This window comes from Sapajus apella, unplaced genomic scaffold (assembly GCF_009761245.1).
Source record: "Sapajus apella isolate SASKATOON/1434 unplaced genomic scaffold, GSC_monkey_1.0 scaffold91, whole genome shotgun sequence".
Classification (NCBI taxonomy): domain Eukaryota; kingdom Metazoa; phylum Chordata; class Mammalia; order Primates; family Cebidae; genus Sapajus; species Sapajus apella.
In genome coordinates this window covers 1,794,266-1,816,514 of record NW_022437031.1, presented here as the reverse complement: position 1 = coordinate 1,816,514, position 22,249 = coordinate 1,794,266, and the positions used below count along the sequence as shown (strand labels likewise).

Sequence of the window (22,249 nt, the reverse complement as noted above, 5' to 3'; positions counted from 1 at the left end):
GCAGCTTGGGGTCTTTATTGCCCTATAGTTTATCTTGTCTGTGGGTAGCAGATGTGTGAAGTTTTGCAGAGTATGTAAACAAGCAGGTTCTAATACCTAAAAATATACTCATGTAGGCTATATTTAAAACAATTGAATATGTAAAGTTTTCAGATTCGTACCATCAGGCTTTTCAGCTAATGGGTTCCTAACCTGTAATGAAGTAAACAACATAGGGTCCATATACAGAGGCTGTGGTTCATTATATCAGAGTTCATCCTCTGGTCCCTTGGCATTTTTTGCTTGTTTTGTTTTTTGTAAAATATACATAACATAAAATTTACCATTTTAACCTTTTTAAGTGTACAGTATAATCAGCAATCAGAAGTTGTACATCTACCATCATTATTCATTTCCAGAACTCTTTCATCATCCCCAACAGAAACTCCATACTGTAACAAAATAACTCTCCATTTCCTTCTCTCAGCAGCCCCTGACAGCCTCTATCCTACTTTCTATCTTTATGAATTTACCCTATTTTAGATAGGTCATATAAGTGGAATCATACAATATTTGTGTGTGTGTGTGTGTGTGTGTGTGTGTGTGTGTGTGTGTGTGTGTGGCTTATTTCACTTAGCATGTTTTCAGGGTCCATCCATGTTGTAGCATGTATCAGAATTTCATTCCTTTTTGAGGCTGAAAAATATTCTATTGTATGGATATAGCACATTTTGTTTATTCATTCATTGATGGACAACTGGGTTGCTTCTACCTTTTGGCTTTGGTGAATAATTTGGCTGTGACCATCGGTATTAAAGGGGCTGTTAGAGTTTCTGCTTCCGTTTCTTTTAAGTATATACCTAAAAGTGGAATCGTTGGATCATATGGTAATTTTATACTTAACTTTTTAAACGACTTCCAAGTTGTTTTCTACAGTGGCTGTGCTATTTTACATGCATACCAGCAATGCACAAGGGTTCCATTTTTTTCTGTATCCTCACCAATAATTGTATTTTTCATTTTTTTTAGATAGTACCCATCCTAGTAGGTATGAAGTAGTATCTAATTGTGGTTTTGATTTGCGTTTTCCTTATGACTAGTGGCACTGAGCAACCTTTCATGTGCTTATTGTCCATTTGTATATCTTCCTTGGAGAAATATCTGTTCAAGTCCTCTGCCCATTTTTGAATTGGATTGTTTGTTTTTTGTGGTGAGTTGTAGGAATTCTCTATATAGTCTGTATATCAATCCCAAACCATATATATGATTTGCAAATATTTTCTCCCATTCTCCGGTTGCCTTTTTATTCTCTTGGTAATCTTGGTGCACAAAAATGTTGATAAAGTACAGTTTATCAATTCTTTGGTGCCTGTGCTTTTGGTATCATATTGAGGAAATCATTGCCAAATTCTATATCATGAACATTTCCCCATGTTCTCTTCTAAGAAGTTTATAGTTTTAGTCTTCTAAATCTTCTTGTGAGAGAAAAAATGAATTTTACAATTCTTGCATTTGGGTTTACCTGTTCACTTGGTCAAGAGGATATAGGAAACAATTTTTTTTTTTTTTTTTTAGTGTCAGAAGCATCTCATTTTAAGTTTTATCTCATGGGCAATAATGGGAGGGCCAAAGTGATAGCTTTGTTGAGTTTATCTAGTACCTCGTTGCTCAGGTTCTCACTGAAAAGTGGCAAATATTGGAGTGAGGAGTGTGTTGGAGCCAGAATATAAACATTCCTATTAAATGTTGGATCTTCTTTACCAATGTGGGAGGTTGGAGCACTAGGGTCTTGTCTTACCAGACTGAGAGTAGTTCACCCTTCTAAGTTCCCAAGGTAACCCCAAGATTTAATAGAGAGATCTTGTACCTTATGTGGGGAGTAGCCCAACTGCTATAGATGATATTTATGTTCTCCCAATTTCATATGTTGAAATCCTAACTCCCAATGTGATGGTATTAGAAGGTGGGGCCTAGGCATTAGGAGAAGGCACAGCCCTCATGAATAGGATTAGTTTCCTTATAAATGAGACCCCAGAGACATTGTTTGCTCCTTCTGCCATGTGAGGACACAGCAAAAAGACAGCCATCTGTGAACTAGGAAGAGAACCTTCGCCAGATACCAAATCTGCTAGCATCTTGACCTTGCACCTCCTAGCCTCCAGGACTGTGAGGAATAAATTTCTCTTGTTTATAAGCCACCCAATCTATGGTATTACGTTATAGTAGCCTAAGTGGACATCATCCCCTCTTAGTGAAGTGTTTGCTCACAGTTGTGACAGCCTGTGAGAGAGAATCTTGGTAAGGTTCAGTAAGGAGGACTTCATCAACATAATGCCAAAGCTGAATTTCTGGTGGAAATATGGGGCAGGCATCTAGGTCATGTTTGCATATGTTCCATCATAGGGCTATGTGAGTATTCCATAAGTGGCTGGGAAAAAGTGTACTCTTTACCCTCCAAAGTGAAGGCAAAAAATACAAAATATTTCCTGACTGAAATATGTTAGGCAAGTCTATAATTCCATACCATTTTTCTATGTTGTTTTGAATGTCATCCATTGGGATGGTGTCTGGTAGAAGTGCTCTAATAAAAAGGTGCTCTTATTTAACTCTCTATAGTTAGCCTCCATTTATTAATAGTGGCTTTACACATAGGCTATACCAGGGAATTGAAAGGTGAGTTGGTAAGAATCAGTACGTGTTACTTAACTAAGCTATGATATTCTATAATCCTTCAGTGCCTTACCTTAGCTTGTATATGTCATATTTACCACCTGCACTGGTAGGAGAAAGTTAATTGGTTTCCACGAGGTAGTGCCCACCAATATCATAAAAACATTAGGCTTTGTGAGGTTACTAGCTGATTGAAGAAGTCCATTCAAATAATGGGAAAATGGATAGTCTCAGGGGTATCACCAGAATCAAAGCATCTTTTAGCAGAACTGGATCGGTTTTAATAGTTAAGTAAGTAATTGCTCCTTTACATAATCATCCTCCTGGACAGGGTAGGGGTGAGGGGGTTCCTTTAGAGCTTAAGTGATTCTTAGGATTAGGGAGATTAGGGTACCCATGTCCAACAGAGCCAGACAATGTTGTTTAGTATTTGGAGCCAAACTACAGCTAATATGGTAAAAGGGTGATTGTCTGCTGGAAGTAGCCACCTTCCGCAACCACTAGATCCCTATGTGGGGATGGGTCCCCGCAACTGTAGGAGATCAAGAGCAGGCTTCCTAAGTGAGGCTGTCTTTGAATACCTGCTGCAGATTGTAATCTAACTCTAGTCAATGTTATACTTGCTTGACCAATTTATGAGAGATCATGCAGTTTGGGCTCCTTTGTCCCTTAGGGTCCAATGTAACCCCTCTTATTTATCTCAGGGTTCAAGCTAAACCATGGACTTGGCTGTGCATGGTTTGCTTGGTCTAGAAGCGTCCAGCTTAACTGTTGATAGTAATTTTTATATAGGCTAGCTGGAGTTACATTCATAGAATTAACAGACAACACTCGAGTTTGTCTTTCTTGTATTTCTACTAAATCCAGGGCAGCTATGAACTCTTCAGTTGTTTTAGCATTAGTCATTATTTCCCAAGTGAGGACTTACACTTGTCAGGAGCCCTCCTGAGAAATAAGTGGTTAGACACGGGACTGAATTCAGTTTCCTCTGAACTTGCCAAGTCATCATGCTGCAGGTCACCTGTTGCCTGATAAACCCACTTCAACATCCCCAGCTGATGGTGGAGATCGTTGGCCTTGGTTAACATTTTCCATTGACAGTCTGCCCAGGCCTTTATAATGCCTAATATAGGATGGGAAACACTCCAAGCCATAAAAATCCACATCAAAAAGGTATGTGTAAACTGAGGTACAAAGCCTCTTTTGAGGGTCATTCCTACCTTCCATGCTTATTATGTGGGATCCTTTGGCAGTGACACCATTTTTTTTCCATCTTGTACTATGGCAGCCAATTGTTAAATTGCCCTGTTAGGTGGAGTTTGCTCCCTGCCAGATAACATTCTGTATATATAAGCAGGCAGCCCCTTTTTCATTCAGTTTCTGGGTCAGGTCCTTAAGGAGAGACTGGATGTAAGCGTAAGAAAGAGGATGGATTTTCTGCTCCAAAAGAGAAGTGGCCCTCTTTTGTTTTTCTGTCTTTATGACTTTGCTGGTGGTTACTAGCAAAGCAGAGGGTAAATGATCCTAGTCCCTAGCATGTTGACACCATGCTGCTACTTTTCTCTTTAGAGGTCACCAATTCTCTTCCCCAGGATCTTCCCTTTCTAACTTGTCTCCTGTAGGAATTTAAGTTTCGACCTTCTCTCTGGGCAAACCTTGGTGAAAAACAACCAACAGCAAAGTCCAACATGGACCTACTTTATGGTTTGGAGCATCCCTTGAGTAGGATAGCCACTTCCTTTGTTGTTCTGTGATATAATTTTCCTTGATTTAGTCACTTGAAATAATACTTTAGTTGGCTCAGCCAAAGGATAGATAGCTCAATATGCTTCCAACAGTGGTTAGAATTAGAGTATCAAAAGCATAATTGTCATGCTAGCAGAGGACTACTAGCTGCTTGTGAGTGTCTCTCCCAATTGTGCTTAGGAGACCAGTATCAGACTGACACATCTGCCTTATCAGCTTGTTTACCTGTCATAGCAGTGTCCAGGGACAAGGATATTCTCTTATCTCAGAGTACCCTCATCACATATCACCAGTCCAGCCATGGGGAGCTCTCCCACTATAGCCCATTATGGGATCTGGGGTAACCCACATGTAGTCCACAGGTATATACTTTCCCATTTTCTATTCAGGCCCACAAGTGCCTACCAAGTGCCTACCTAGTGCCTTTCTAGTGGTAGACCCAGGTGGGCAGGCTGGCAGGCTGACCTTCCCTAGCTGGCTTCACGCCTCTCCCAAAAGTAAATTCTGATCTCAAGGATTTACTCAAATACTGGCACTGCTACTTGTCCAGGCTCATGAAGCATGGGGGAGACCATAGAAAATATAGAGTGCAATACAGTCCAGAACAATGCCATGCCAAAGTTATGCAAATGTGTTCCAAATTCTAAGTCCCAAGCACTTAAGGTCATCCAGGGTTGTTTTGCCAGTTAATCCTCCTATTGACTCGGTAGGTCCCATATTGATTTCCTGGTCATTACCAAAATTCCATCCTTGTTGCCACTTGTAAGGAGGTGAGGGATTTTAGGGCTAATCAAGGGAAAAGGGAAAAGAGATGACCACAGTAGCACACAATAAACTTTTTTTGGGGGTGGGGGGCAGTGGAGGGTGTTCAGCAGCCAACACTTTGACAGGTTTGCATGAGTACAGAAGCCAGCACTTAGAAGGGTAGGAAGGCAAGGAAACTTCTCTTCAAAAAAGAGTGATATCCGAGGGGGCTTCCATGTCTAGATCACTAAGCAGCATGTCAGGAAGTTGCTGGGTCAAGAGGATTCCGAAGGGCAGCAGTGAATTGGAGTTTTTATTACTCCAAGGTTAATCTTATCTTTGGTTAGCAGATGTTGAGTGCTGTTTTGTGGGGTATGCAAGACAGGCAGGCTCTAAATGGTTAAAATATGCTCACTTGGGCTATTTAAAACAATTGGATGTGTAAAAATTTGAGTTTGGTACTGGTAGGCTTTTAAGCTAATGGATTCCCAGCCTACTAAGAAAAAATAAACAACATAAGGCCCATATGCAGAGGCTACCTTTGGCTCATTTATGTAATAGAAATATGAAATAGTATGGAGCCACTTTGAAAAACAGTTTGTCAGATTTCTAAAAAACTAAACATATAAATGCCATATGGCCCAAGAATTTCATGAATTGTACTGTTGGCCATATATCCCAGAAAAAAGGAAAACTTTCTGTTTATATGAAAACCTGTACATGAATATTTATAACAGTTTTATTCATATAGCCAAAAACTGAAAACAACCCAGCTGTCGTTCATCAGGTGAATGGTTAAACTGTGTTAAATCTGTACCATGGAATACTACTCAGCAGTAAAGAACAAACTAAATATATGCAACACCTTGAAGAGGATATGTTAAATGAAAAATGCCCATTTAAAAATGCTCTGTACTGTATGGTTTCATTTACATAAATTTCTTGAAAAATAGACAACAAATTAATGGTCATGAAGGGTTAAGGACAGAGTATGTGTATGAGGGAGAGGTGGGTGTCTCTACTAAAGGAGAACAGGAGTTTGCCTATTGGAATTTTTGGTATCTTGGCTATCAGTTTCAGTGTCCTGGTTGTGTTATTGTATTTCAGTTACCCACTGGGGAAACTGGGGAAAGAGTCCATGGGAACTCTATTATTTCTTTTTAGATTACTTTGAATTGTAGTAAAATATACTTAAATTTTACCTTCTTGACCATTTTTAGGTGTACAGTTCAGTAGTGTTAGGTCAAGCTTTAGAACTTTTTCATCTGAAAATCTACCCATTAAACAAATCATTTCAACTGAAACTCTACCCATTAAAGAAATCATTTTCAATAAAATAAAATTTAAAAAAAAGAAATCATTTTCCCTTCTACCTAGTCCCTGGCAACCACCACTCTGCTTTCTATCTCTAAACCTGAGTAACGCAGGTGCATCTGGCTTATTTTACTTAGCATAATGTCCCCAAGTGTCATCCATATTGTAGCATATGTCACAGTTTTCTTCCTCTTTAAGGCTGATTAATGTTTAATTGGTTGTATATACCATATTTTTTTTATCATCTGGCAATGGACACTTGAGTTGCTTCCTCCTTTTGGCTTTTGTGAATACTACTGAATGGAACATTTTTGTGAAAGTATCTTTTTGAGTCCTTGCTGCCAACTAAATGTGTGTGTGTGTGTGTGTGTGTGTGTGTGTGTGTGTGTGTGTAAGAAAGAGACAGAGAGAGAGAGAGAGAGAGAGAGAGATGGGATCTCACTCTGTCACCCAGGCTGGAATACAGTGTCACAGTCATAGCACACTGTAACCTCTAATTCCTGGGCTCAAGTGATCCTCCCACCTCAGCCTCTGGAGTAGCTAGGACTACAGACATGTGCCACCATGCCCAGGTAATTATTTTATTTTTATTTTTGTAGAGACAGGGTGTTGCTATGTTGCCCAAGCTCCCATTCTTTTGATAAGTATTCAGAAGTGGAATTGCTGGATTATATGTTAAACCTGTTTTTACATTGTTGAGGAACCACCATAGTGTTTTAAATAGTGACTGTATCATTTTATATTCTCAACAGCAGTGGACAAGGTTTCCAGTTTTTCCACATCCTCACCAACACTTGTTCTTTGTTTCTTTTTTTTTTTTTTTTTTTTGGGATAGTACCATTCTAATGGGTGTGAGGTGATGTATCATTGTGGTTTTGATTTTCATTTCTCTATTAGTGTTGTTGAACATCTTTTTATGTGTGCCTTGTCCATTTGAATCTCTTTGGAGAAATGTGTATTAAAGCCCTTTGCACACTTTATAATTGTTTTGTTGTTGTTGTTGTATTGTAGACTTTTTTATATATTCTGGATATTAACTGCTTACTAGATATATGATTTTCAAATATTTTCTCCCATTCTGCACATTGCCTTTTCACTCTCCTGATGGTATATTTTGATATACAAAGTTTAATTTTGATGTATCCCAATTTATCCATTTTTATTTTGTTACCTATGCTTTTGGTCTTACATCTATGAAATTCTTACCAAATCCAATATCATGATATTTTTTTTTTTTTTTGAGATGGAGTTTCGCTCTCGTTACCCAGGCTGGAGTGCAATGGCACGATCTCGGCTCACCGCAGCCTCCGCCTCCTGGGTTCAGGCAATTCCCCTGCCTCAGCCTCCTGAGTAGCTGGGATTACAGGCACTCACCACCATGCCCAGCTAATTTTTTGTATTTTTAGTAGAGACGGGGTTTCACCATGTTGACCAGGATGGTCTCGATCTCTTGACCTCGTGATCCACCCGCCTCGGCCTCCCAAAGTGCTGGGATTACAGGCTTGAGCCACCGCGCCCGGCCATATCATGATATTTTATCCTGTGTTCACTGTAAAGAATTTTACAATTTTCACTCTTACCTTTAGGTCTTTGATACACTTTGAGTTAATTTTTGTTTATGCTGTAAAGTAAGGGTCCAACTTCGTTCTTTTTTTTTTTTTTTTTTTTTTGGGTCTCATTTTTTTTTTTTTCTAATTTTTTTTTATTTTAGGTTCCAGGATACATGTGCAGAATGTGCAGGTTTGTTACACAGGTAAACATGTGCCATAGTGGTTTGCTGCACCTATCAATCCATCATCTAGGTATTAAGCCCCACATGCCTTAGCTATTAGTCCTGATGCTCTCCCTCCCCTCACCCCCACTGACAGGCCTTGGTGTGTATTGTTCCCCTTCCTGTGTGTTCTTATTGTTCAGCTCCCACTTGAGTAAGAAGGTGCAGTATTTAGTTTTCTGTTCCTGTGTTAGGTTACTGAGGATGATGGCTTCTAGCTTCATCCATGTCCCTGCAAAGGACAAGATCTCATTACTTTTTATGATTGCATAGTATTCTATGGTGTGCATATACCACATTTTCTTTATCCTCTCTTTCATTGATGGGCGGTTAGGTTGGTTCCAAGTCTTAACTATTGTGAATACTGCTGCAATAAACATACAGCTGCATATATCTTTATAATAGAATTATTTATATTCCTTTGGGTATATACCCAGTAATGGCATTGCTGGGTCAAATGGTATTTCAGGTTCTAGATCCTTGAGGACTCTCCACATTGTCTTCCACAGTGGTTGAACTGATTTACATTACCACCAACAGTGTAAAAGTATTTCAATTTCTCCCCAGACTTGCCAGCACCTGTTGTTTCTTGACTTTTTAATAATCACCATTCTGACTGGCATGAGATGGTATCTCATTGTGGTTTTGATTTGCATTTCTCTAATGATCAGTGATGTTGGACTTTCTTTCATATGTTTGTTGGCTGCAGAAATGTCTTCTTTTGAGAAATGTCTGTTCATGTCCTTTGCCCTCTTTTTGGTGGGGTTGTTTTTTCATTGTGAATTTGTTTAAGTTCCTTGTAAATTCTGGTTATTAGACCTTCGTCAGATGGGTAGATTGCAAAAATTTTCTCCCATTTTGTGGGTTGTCCGTTAACTCTGATAATAGTTTCTTTTGCTGTGCAGAAGCTCTTTAGTTTAATTAGATCCCATTTGTCAATATTAGCTTTTGTCGCAACTGCTTTTGGCAATTTCATTATAAAAGCTATGCCCATGCCTATTTCCTGAATGGTATTGCCTAGATTTTCTTGTAGGGTTTTTATAGTTTTGGGTTTTAACTTTTAATTTAAGTCTTTAATCCATCTTCAGTTAATTTTTGTGTAAGGTTTAAGGAAGGGGTCCAGTTTCAGTTTTCTGCAAATGGTTAGCCAGTTTTCCCAGAATCTTTTATTAAATAGGAAATCATTTCTCCATTACTTGTTTTTGTCAGCTTTGTTGAAGATCAGATGGTTGTAGATGTGTGGTGTGATTTCTGAGAGCTCTATTATATTTCATTGGTCTATGTGTCTGTTTTGGTACCAGTACTATGCTGTTGTGGTTACTGTAGAGCCTTGTAGTATAATTTGAAGTCAAATAATGTGATGCCACTGGCTTTGTTCTTTTTGCTTAGTATTGTCTTGGCTATATGGGCTGCCTTTTGGTTTCATATGAATTTTACAGTAGTTATTTTTAATTCTATGAAAAATGTCTATGATAGTTGATTGGAATAGCATTGAATCTCTAAATTACTTTGGGCAGTATGGCCATTTTCATGATACTGATTCTTCCTATCCATGAAGATGGAATGTTTATTCATTTGTTTGTGTCCTCCCTTAATTCCTTGAGCAGTGGTTTATAGTTCTCCTTGAAAAGGTCCTTCACATATCTTGTTAGCTGTATTCCTAGGTATTTTATTGTCTTTGTAGCAATTGTGAATGGAAGTTCATTCATGACTTGACTCTCTGCTTGTCTATTGTTCATGCATAGCAATGCTTGAGATGTTTGCACATTGATTTTGTATCCTGAGACTTTGCCAAAGTTGCTTATCAGCTTAAGGAGCTTTTGGACTGAGACGATGGTGTTTTCTGGATATAGGATCATGTTGTCTGCAGACAGAGACAATTTGACTTCCTATTTGAATACCCTTTATTTCTTTCTCTTGCCTGATTCCCTTGGCCAGAACTTCCAATACTATGTTGAATAGAAGTAGTGACAGAAGGCATCCTTGTCTTGTGCCAATTTTCAAAGGGAATGCTTCCAGCTTTTGCCCATTCGGTATGATAATGGCTGTGGGTTTGTCATAAATAGGTCTTATTATTTTGAGATATGTTCTCTCAATAACTAGTTTATTAAGAGTTTTTAACATGAAGGACATTGAATTTTATTGAAGGCCTTTTCTGTGGTTTTTGTCATTGGTTCTGTTTATGTGATGAATTACATTTATTGATTTGTGTATGCTGAACCAGCCTTGCCACCCAGAGATGAAGATGACTTGATTGTGGTGGATAATCTTTTTGATGTGCTGCTGGATTTAGTTTGCCAGTATTTTATTGAGGATTTTTCCATCAGTGTTCATCAGGGATATTGGCCTGAAGTTTTCTTTTTTGTTGTTGTTTCTCTGCCAGGTTTTGGTATCAGGATGATTCTGGCTGCATAAAATGAATTAAGGAGAATTCACTCCTTTTCAATTGTTTGGAATAGTTTCAGAAGGAATGGTACCAGCTCCTCTTTATACCTCTGGTAGAATTTGGCTGTGAATTCATCTGGGCCTGGGGTTTTTTTTTTTTTGGTTGATAGGGTATTTTTTACTGCCTCAATTTCAGAACTTGTTATTGGTCTATTCAAGGATTCGACTTCTTCCTGGTTTAGTCTTGGGAGGGTGTATGTGTCCAGGAATTTATTCATTTCAGTTTCATTCTTTTGCATGTAAATATCAAGTTTTCCCAGCACCTGTCTGTTTGAAAGACTGTCCTTTCTGCATTGAATTATCTTGGCACCATTATCAAAAATCATTTCATTGTATATGCAGTGATTTATTTCTGGGTCCCCTGTTCTATTCCATTGGTCCATATGTGTGTTTTCATGCTAGTACCATATTGTTTTGATTACTCTAGCTTAATAATATATTTTGAAGCCAAGAAACCTCCCAGCAAAGAAAAGCCCAGGGCCAGAGGCTTCACTTCCAACTTTGTCTTATGTTTCAAGATTGTTTTTGCTATTCAGGATCCCTTGATAATCTATATGAATTTTAGGATTTAAGTTTTACATTTTTGTAAAAAAAAAAAAAAAAAAAAAACGGGATTTTGATGGATACTGCATTAAATCTGTAAATCATTTCGGGTAGTATTGACATCTTAACAATATTAAGTCTTTCAATTCATGAACAGAGAAAGTTTTTCCATTTATTTGATTAATCTTTAATTTATTTCAACCATATTTTGTAGTTTATTGTGCATAAGCTTTATACCTGCATACTTAAGTTTAGTGAAAGCAGGCTTTCTTGTCTTATGCCAAATCTTAAAGGTAAAGCTTTCAGTCTTTCACCATTGAGTATGATGTTGACTGTGTGTTTGTAGTATATAGACTTTATTATGTTGAGATAAATTCCTTCTGTACCTAAATTATTGAGTTTTTATTATGAAAGAGTATTGAATTTTGTGACATGTTTTTTCTGCATCTATTGAGGTGATTATGTAATTTTTATCTGCCATTCTATTAATGTGGTATTCATATTAATTAATTAATTTGCCTATGTTAAATTATCCTTGCATTGCAGGGATAAATTGCATTTGATCGAGGTATATGTTCCTTTTGATATGCTGTTAAATTCAGTTTGCTAGTATTTTCTTGAAGATTTTTGCATCTGTATTTAATATCAGCCACACCAACCTATAATTTTATTTGGTATAAGGGTGACTCTGGCTTCATAAGATGAGTTTGGAAGAGCGCCCTTCTTTTTGACTTCTTGAAGTAATTTGAGAAGTGTTAGCATTATGGTTTAAATATTTGGGAGAATTATTCAGTGAAGGCTCTGGCCCTGGGTTTTTCTTTGCTGGGAGGTTTCTGATTCCTAATTCAATTTCTTTACTCAATATTAGTCTGTTCAGTTTTTCTTTGTGATTCAGTCTTGGTAGGTTGTTTATTTCTAGGAATTTATCCATTTCTTCCAGGTTATCCAATTTGTTGGTATATTGTTGTCTTTATGATCCTTTTTATTTTTGTTGCATCAGTTGTAATGTTTCCTTTTTCATTTCTGATTTTATTTATTCAAGTCTTCTCTCTTTATTTCTTAGTCTAGCTAAAGTTTTTCAATTTTGTTCTTTTTTTTTTTTTTCCAAAAAATAAAAACCTCTTTGATTTTTTCTTGCTATTTTTTCTTTTCTTTTTTTTTCTTTTTCTTTCTTTTTTTTTTTTGACAGAGACTCACTCTGTTGGCCAGACTGCAGATTGGACGAGACACAAGCAATCCTCCCAGCTCAGCTCCCAAGCAGCTGGTACTACAAGCTTGTGCTGTTCTTTTAATTTTTTGTAGAGATGGGGTCCCTCTATGTAGCCCAGGCTGGTGTCGCACTCCTGGCCTCAAACAGTCCTCCTGCCCCTGGCCCCATCTCTTAGTTTCTTTGATTTTATATTTACTATTTCATTTATTTCTTCTCTAATCTTTATTATTCCTTCCTCCACTACCTTTGGGCTTATTTGTTCCTTTCCTAGTTTCTGAGATACAAAGTTAGGTTTTTGATTTTAGAACTTCCTTCTTTTTTAGTATCACTTTAAGTTATCACTATAATTTATCACTATAAATTTCTCTTTTTAATATTTTTAATTGGCCAGTGATAATTGTATATATTTAGGAGATACAATGTGATGTTTTGATATATGAAAAAAATGTGGAATGATTAAATCAAGCTAATTAACACATCCATCACCTCACCCATCATATTTGTGGTGAGACACTTGAAATTTACTATCTTCTCTTCAGTTTTGAAATATGCAATACATTATTGTTAACTATGGTCACCATGCTGGGCAAAAGACCTCAAAAACTCATTCCTTCTATCTAACTACCTCTTTGTACCCTTTGGCCAACATCTCCCCATTCTCCCCATCTCAACCTCTGATAACCACAATTTTACTCTCTGTTTCTATGAGTTTGATTGTTTTAGATTCCACATATGAGAATATATAGTTTTTATCTTTCTGTGTCTGACTTATTTCACTTAACACAGTGTCTTCCAATTCTATCTATGTTGTCACAAATGACAGTATTTCTTTTTTTTAAGGTAGAATAGTATTTCATTATGTGTGTGTGTGTTTATATATATATATATATATATATATATAATATCACATTTTATTTATTCAGTCATCTATTGATGGACACTTAGACTGAGTCCATATCTTGACTCTTGTGAATAATGCCACAGTGAACATGAGAGTGCAGATATTTCTTCAAAATATTGATTTCTGTTCCTGTACCCAGAAGTGGGATTGCTGGATCATATGGTAGTTTTATTTTTTATTTTTTGTGGAACCTCAATATTGTTTTCCATAATAGCTGTGCTAATAGATTTCCTTCTTAGTACTGCTTTTGCTGCATCCTGTATGTTTTGATATGTTGTGGTTTGGTTTGTTTCAAGATACTTTCCAATTTCCCTTTTGATTTCTTATTTGATCCATTGGCTGTTTAAGAGTGTGTTTTTTAATTTCCATATTTTTTAAAGATTTTCCAGGTTTTCTTTATGCTATTGATTTCTAGTTTCATCTATTGTGATCAGAAAAAAGTACTTGGTATGATTTTAATCTTCTTAAATTTGATAAGCTCTGTTTTATGTCCTAACATGTGATCTATGTTGGAGAATGTTACATGTGCTTTTGCAAAGAATGTGTATTATACTGTTATTGTGTTGCATATTCTGTATATCTGTTAGGTCCATTTGGTTTATAGAGGTGTTTAAATCTGCTATTTTGTTAAAATTTTTCTCTCTGATTGTTCTATCTGTAATTGAAAGTAGAGTATTCAAATAATCTATTACTGTATTTCTGTCTGTTTCTCCCTTAAGTTCCATCAGTGTTTGCTTTACGTATTTAGGTACTTTGATGTTGAATGCACATATATTTATAATTATTATATTTTCCTGGTGTATTGATCCTTTTATCATTACATAAACTTCTTCATTGTCTCTGTGACATTTTTTGACTTAAAGTTCATTCTTTCTGATATTACTATTGCCACACCTGCTTTTTTTTTTTTTTTTTTGGTTACAATTTGCGTGGAATATCTTTTTTTCACTTCACTTTCAGTCTGTGTGTGCCCTTAAATCTAACTTGAGTTTCTTATAGACAGCAATAATAGGATGTTTTTCTAAAACTATTTACTCGTTCTATATATTTTTTATTGGAGAGTTTAATCCATATATATATATATTGATAGGGAAGGATTTACTATTGCCATTTTGTTCATTGTTTTCTATTTGCCTGGTAGGGTTTTTGTTGTTGGTCCTCTTCTTCTTTTCATTTCTTGCTGACTTCCTTTATGTTTTGTTTTTGTTGTTGTTGTTGTTGTTTAGTTTTATATTAGTATGCTTTGATTCTTTCACTTCTTTTTTTTTTTAACTTCTGTAGATATTTTCTTTGTAGTTACCATGGGGCTTACATAAAGTACCTAACAGTCTAACAGCCTGTCTTAATCAAATAACAACTTCAATTATGTACACATTACACTATTTCTTCTTCTCCCTTTATGTTATTGATGTCAAAGTTTACATCTATTTATATTGTATGTTCATTAGCATACTTTATTTTAATACTTTTTTATGTTACTTTAAGTTCTGTGGTACATGTGCAGCTCTTGCTGGATTGTTAACATAGGTATACACATACCATGGTGGTTTGCTGCCTCCATCCCCGGTCACGTACATTAGGTATTTCTCCTAATATTATCCCTCCCCAATCTTGGCACCCCCTTCTATCCCTCCCCTAGCCCCTCATACCCCAACAGACCCCAGTGTGTGATGTTTCCTCCCTGTGTCCTTGTGTTCTCATTGTTCAGTATCCACTTATGAGTGAGAACATGCAGTGTTTACTTTTCTATTCTTGTGTCAGTTTGCTGAGAATGATGGTTCCCAGATTCATCCATGTCCCTGCAAAGGACATGAACTCATCCTTTTTTATGGCTGCATAGTGTTCTACGGTGTATATGTGCCATATTTTCTTTATCCAGTCTATCATTGATGGGCATTTGGGTTGGTTCCAAGTATTTGCTATTGTAAACAATGGCGCAGTGAACATATGTGTCCATGTGTCTTTATACTAGAATGATTTACAATCCTTTGGGTATATACCCAGTAATGGGATTGCTGGGTCAAATGACACCTCTATTTCTAGATCCTCAAGGAATCACCACACTGTCTTCCACGATGGTTGAACTAATTTACACTCCTACCAACAGTGTAACAGCATTCCTGTTTCTCTACATCCTCTCCAGCATCTGTTGTCTCCAGACTTTTTAATGATAGCCATTCTAACTGGCGTGAGATGATATTTCAACATGGTTTTGATTTGCATTTCTCTAATGACCAGTGATGATGAGCATTTTGTCATGTGTTTGTTGGTGGCATAAAAGTCTTCTTCTGAAAAGTATCTGTTCATATCCTTCGGCCACTGTTTGATGGGATTGTTTCCTTTTTTCTTGTATATTTGTTTTAGTTCTTTGTAGATTCTGGATATTAGCCCTTTGTTAGATTGGTAGCTTGCAAATATTTTTTCGTATTCTGTTGGTTGCTGGTTCACTCTAATGATTGTTTCTTTTGCTGTACAGAATCTCTTAACTTAAATTAGATCCCATTTGTCTATTTTGTCTTTTCTTGCTATTGCTTTTGTTGTTTTAGTCATGGAATCCTTGCCCATGCCTATGTCCTGAATGGTATTACCTAGGTTTTCTTCTAGGGTTTTTGTGGTATTAGGTCTTATGTTTAAATCCTTAATCCATCTTGAGTTAATTTTTGTATAAGTTGTAAGGAAGGGTTGCAGTTTCAGCTTTCTGCACATGGTTAGCCAGTTTTCCCACCACCATTTATTAAACAGTGAATTCTTTCCCCATTGCTTGTTTTTGTTAGGTTTGTCAGAGATCAGATGCTTGTAGGTGTATGGTGTTACTTCCAAGGCCTCTGTTCTGTTCCATTGGTCTATATCTCCGTTTTCGTACCACTACCATGCTGTTTTGATTACTGTTGCCTTGTATAGTTTCAAGTCAGGTAGCCTGATGCCTCCAGCTTTGTTCATTTTGCTGAGGATTGTCTTCACTATGCGGGCTCATTTTTGGTTCCATATGAAGTTTGAGGTGTTTTTTTTCAGTTCTGTGAAGAAGGTTAATGGTAGCTTGATGGGGATAACATTGAATGTATGAATTACTTTCGGCAATATGGTCATTTACATGATTTTGATTCTTTCTAACCATGAGCATGGAATGTTTTTCCATCTGTTTGTGTCCTCTCTTGTTTCCTTGAGCAGTGGTTTGTAGTTCTCCTTGAAGAGGTCCTTCATGTCCTTTGTTAGTTGTATTCCTGGGTATTTTATTCTCTTTGTAGCAATTGTGAATGAGAGTTCACTCATCATTTGGCTCTCTGTCTGTTATTGGTGTATAAGAATGCCTGTGATTTTTTTCACATTGATGTTGTATCCTGAAACTTTACTGAAGTTGCTTATCATTTTAAGGAGATTTTTGGCTAAGAGGGTGGGGTCTTCTAAATATACAGTCATATCGTCTGCAAATAGAGACAATTTGACCTCCTCTTTTCCTAATGGAATACGCTTTATTTCTTTTTTTTGGCTGATTGCTATGGCTAGAACTGCAATACTATGTTGAATAGAAATGGTGAGAGAGCATATCCTTGTCTGTGCTAGTTTTCAAAGGGAATGATTCCAGTTTTTGCCCATTCAGTATGATATTGGCTGTGGGTTTGTCATAAATAACTTATTATTTTGAGATACATTCTATTGATGCTAGTTTATTGAGAGTTTTTAGCATAAAGGCTGTTGATTTTTGTCAAAGACCTTCTCTGCATCTTTTGAGATAATCACGTGTTTTTTGTCTTTGATTCTGTTTATGTGATGGATTACATTTATAGATATGCTCATGTTGAACCAGCCTTGCATTTCCAGGATGAAGACTACTTCATCATGATGGATAAGCTTTTTGATGTGCTGTTGTATTTGGTTTGCCAGTATTTTATTGAAGATTTTTGCATTGATGTTCATCATGGACATTGGCCTGAAATGTTCTTTTTTAGTTGTGACTCTGCCAGGTTTTGGTATCAGGATGATGTTGGTCTCATAAAATGAGTTAGGGAGGATTCCCTCTTTATGTATTGTTAGGAACAGTTTCAGAAGGAATGGTACAAGCTCCTGTTTATTTTTCTGGTAGAATTTGACTGTGAACCCATCTGGACCTGGACTTCTTTTGGTTGGTAGGCTATTAATTGCTGCCTCAACTTCAGACCTTGTTATTGGTCTATTCAAGGATTCAATTTCTTCCTGGTTTAGTCTTGGGAAGTTGCAGGTGTCCAGGAATTTGTCCATTTCTTCTAGAGTTACTGGTTTATGTGCATAGAGTTGTTTGTAGTAATGTCTCACGGTAGCTTGTATTTCTGTGGAATTGGTGGTGATATCCCCTTTATCATTATTTATTGCATCTATTCGATTCTTCTCTCTTTTCTTTTTTTTAGTCTGGCTAGCACTCTACCTATTTTATTTATCTTTCAAAAAAACCAATTCCTGGATTTATTTATTTTTTGAAGGGTATCTTGTGTGTCTATCTCCTTCAGTTCTGCTCTGATCTTAGTTATTTCTTGTTTTCTGTTTGCTTTTGAATTTGTTTGATCTTGATCCTCTAGTTCTTCTAATTGTGATGATAGGGTGTCAATTTTAGATCTCTCTTTGTTTCTCATGTGGGCATTTAGTGCCATAAATTTTCCTCTAGACACTGCTTTAAATGTGTCCCAGAGATTCTGATATGTTGTATCTTCATTCTCATTGGTTTCAAAGATCTTTATTTCTGCCTTCATTTCATTATTTATCCAGTAGTCATTCAGGAGCAGGTTGTTCAATTTCCATGTAATTGTGCAGTTTTGAGTGAGTTTCTTAATCCTGAATTCTAATTTGATTGCACTGTGGTCTGAGGGACTGTTTATTATGATTTCAATTATTTTGCATTTGTTGAGGAGTGATTTACTTCCAATTATGTGGTCAGTTTTAGAATAAGTGTGATGTGGTGCTGTGAAGAATGTATATTCTGTGGATTTGGGGTGGAGATTTCTGTAGATGTCTATTAGGTCCTCTTGGTCGAGATCTGAGTTCAGTTCCTGCGTATCTTTGTTAATTTTCTGTCTCGTTGATCTGTCTAATATTGACAGTGGGGTGTTAAAGTCTCCCACTATTATTGTGTGGGAGCCTAAGTCTCTTTGTAGGTCATTAAGAACTTGCTTTGTGTATCTGGGTGTTCCTTTTTTGGGTGGATATGTATTTAGGATAGTTAACTCTTCTTTTTGTATTGATCCTATTACCATTATGTAATGCCCTTCTTCGTCTCTTTTGATCTTTGTTGGTTTCAAGTCTGTCTTATCAGAGACTAGGATTGCAACCCCTGCTTTTTTTTTTCCTCTCCATTAGCTTGGTAAATTTCCCTCTGTCCCTTTATTTTGAGTCTATGTGTGTCCTTGCACATGAGATGGGTCTCCTGGATGCAGCTCACTGATGGGTCTTGACTTTTTATCCACCTTGACAGTCTGTGTCTTTTGATTGAGGCATTTAGACCATTTATATTTAAGCTTAATATTGTTATGTGTAAATTTGATCCTGCCATTTTGATGCTAGCTGATTGTTTTGCCCATAAATTGACAGAATTTCTTTATGGTGTCAATGGTCTTTATCATTTGCACATTTTTGTAGTGGCTGGTACTGCTTGTTCCTTTCCATGTTTAGTGCTTCCTTCGGGAGCTCTTGTAAGGCAGGCCTGGTGGTGATGAAATCTCTCAGCAATTGTTTGTTCATTAAAGATTTTATTTCTCCTTCACTTATGAAGCTTAGTTTGGCTGGATATGAAATTCTGGATTGAATATTCTTTTCTTTAAGGATGTTAAATAGTGGCTCCCACTCCTTTCTGGCTTGTAGAGTTTCTGCTGAGAGATCTGCTGTCAATCTGATGGGATTCCCTTTGTGGGTAACCCAACCTTTCTCTCTGGCTGCCCCTAGCATTTTTTCCTTCATTTCAATCCTGGTGAGTCTGACGATTATGTGATTTGGGGATGCTCTTCTTGAGGAATATCTTTATGGTGTTCTCTGCATTTCCTGGATTTGAATGTTGGCCTGCCTTGCTAGTTTGGGGAAGTTCTCCTGGATAATATTCTGAAGAGTGTTTTCCAGCTTGGATTCATTCTCCCTGTCATATTCAGGTACACTGATCAAGCGTAGATTAGGTCTTTTCACATAATACCATATTTCCTGGAGGATTTATTCATTTCTTTTCACACTCTGTTCTCTAATCTTGCCTTCTCATTTTATTTCATTGAGTTTATCTTAAATCTCTGATATCCTTTATTCTGCTTGATCGATTCAGCTATTGAAACTTGTGTATGCTTCGCGAAGTTCTCGTGCTATGTTTTTCAGCTCCATCAAGTTGTTATGTCCTTCTCTTAGCTGACTGCCCAGATAGCATTTAGTCTAACCTTTTTCCAGGGCTCTTAATTTCTTTGCATTGGGTTAGAACATGTTTCTTTGGCTCAGAGAAGTTTGTTATTGTCCACCTTCTGAAGCCTGCTTCTGTCAGTTTGTCAAACTCATTCTCCATCCAGTTTTGTTTCCTTGCTGGTAAGGAGTTGTGATCCCTTGGAGGAGGAGAGTCATTCTGGTTTTTGGTGATTTCTTCCTTTTTGGGCTGATTTCTTCCTATCTTCATGGATTTATCTACCTTTGGTCTTTGAAGTTGGTGATTTTTAGATGGGGTCTCTGAGTAAACGTCCTTTTTGTTGATGTTTAAGCTATTTCTTTCTGTTTTTTAGTTTTTCTTCCAACAGTCAGGCCCCTTTGCTGCAGGACTGCTGGCGGTCCACTCCAGACCCTACTTGCCAGGGAATCACCCACGGGGGCTGCAGAACAGCAAGGATTGCTGCCTGTTCCTTCCACTGGTAGCTTCATCCCAGAAGCATACCTGCCAGATGTCAGCCAGAGCTCCCCTGTATGAGGTGTCTCTTTGGATATACAAGGGTCAGGGAGCCACTTGAGGAGGTAGTCTGTCCCTTATCATTGCTCAAGTGCTGTGCTGGGAACTCCGTTGCTCCCTTCAGAGCTCCTGGGCAGGGACATTTAAGTCTGCTTCAGCAGAACTCACAACTGCCCCTTTTCCCAGGTGTTCTATCCCGGGAAGGTGGGGCTTTATTTATAAGTCCCTCATGTGCTGCTGCCTTTTTTCAGAGATGCCCTGCCCAGCAAATAGGGAATCTAGTCACATTCTGCCTGCAGAGGCATTGCTGAGCCTCCTCAGGCTCCACCTATCTGCTGTGTAAACTTCCTTGCGATTTTGTTTATACAGATAAGCCTAGAACTGCCTCAGTAATGTTGGACTGCCTTGATAATTGCAGACTGCCTCGGTTATGGCAGACTGCCTCAGTAATGGCTGATGCCCTTCCACTCACCAAGCTTGACTGTCCCAGGTTGAGCTCAAATTGCTGTGCTTGCTGCGAAAATCTCAAGCCAATGTGTTTAAGTTTCCTGGTCTTTGTAGGGGTGGGACCAACCGAGCTAGATCACTTGGCTCCCTGCCTTCAGCTCCCTTTTTTTCAGGGGAATGGGTGGCCCTGTCTCACAGGCATTCCAGGCACCAGTTAAAACAGCCCCCTAGATTTGTGCTGAAACCTGCGACACCAGCTGAAATGGACAACCAGATTTGTGCTGAAACCCATGTTGCTTGTTAGCCCAGCAGGAATCTCCTGGTCTGTGGACTGTAAAGACCATGGGAGAAGCGCAGTATCTGAATCAGAGTGCTAGAGTGGCCGGTAAAGTCCCCGATGGCCTCCATTGGGTAAGAGGGGCAGTGGTCCTCCAGCCTGTTGCACTTTTCGGGTGAGGCAGCACCCCACCCTGCCTCAGTTTGCCCTCCTTGGGCCACATCCACTGTCTAAGCAGTCCCATTGAGATGAACCTGGTACCTTGGTTGGAAATATGGAGATCACTCGCCTTCTGCGTTGCTACTGCTGGGAACTGCGCTCTGGAGCTGTTCCTATTCGGCTGTCTTGGCCGAAGTTATTTTAATACAGTTTTAAAATTTATACTACAATTAAAGTTGATTTACCCACCAACATTAGAGTAACATAGTATTCTTTATTTGTTTAAATATTTATTGTCACCAACAACTTTTATATATTTTTATGTTGCTTTGTTGCTATTTAGCATTCTTTCATATTCATTTTCATTTCCCTTTCAATCTAAAGAGAAGACTTTTCTTTAGATTTCCTGTAAGGCAAGTCTAGAGGTGATGAACTCCCTCAGCTTTTATTTTTCGGGGAAAATCTTGATTTTTCTTTCATGTTTGAAGAATAGTTTTGCTACATATATCATTCTTGGTTCATAGTCTTCTTTTTCCTTCAGCACTTTGAATATATTATCCTATTCCCTTCTCATCTGAAAGACTTTTTTGTTTTTATTTATTTATTTATTTTTTGCTGAGAAGGCTTCTGATGGATCTAATAGATTTTCCTGCATATGACAAGTTGGTTTTATCTTACTGTTTTCTTTTTTCTTTTTATAGAATTTCAAAGATGTTGCTTGAAATTCTTTTTTTTTTTTTTCCATACCTTCGGTTCTGGGACAAATGTGCAGAACTTGCAGGTTGGTTACATAGGTGTACACGTGCGTGGTGGCTTGCTGCACCCATCTACCCGTCATCTATATTAGGTGTTTTTCCTAATGTTATCCCTCCCCTAGCCCACCACATCCCAAGAATCCCCAGAGTGTGATGTTCCCCTCCATGTATCCATGGATTCACATTGTCCAACTCCAACTTATGAGTGAGAACACATGGTGTTTCATTTTCTGTTCTTGTGTTAGTTTGCTGAGGATGATGATTTCCAGCTTCATCCATGTCCCCACAAAAGACATGAACTCATCCTTTTGTCTGGCTGCATAGTATTCCATGGTGTATATGTGCCACATTTTTTTTATCCAGTTTAACATTGATGGACATTTGGGTTGGTTCCAAGTCTTTATTATTGTGAAC

The 22,249-nt window shown here is 37.6% G+C and overlaps 1 protein-coding gene and 1 long non-coding RNA gene across 4 annotated transcripts in view; one reads left to right on the top strand and one right to left on the bottom strand.

Annotated features, from left to right (window-relative positions):
• Window positions 1–22,249, bottom strand: part of LOC116535020 — a 167,331-nt gene that overhangs the window by 49,786 nt on the left and 95,296 nt on the right. The window lies entirely within an intron of this gene.
• MTMR8 (myotubularin related protein 8) overlaps window positions 1–22,249 on the top strand; it is a 128,456-nt gene that overhangs the window by 86,034 nt on the left and 20,173 nt on the right. The window lies entirely within an intron of this gene.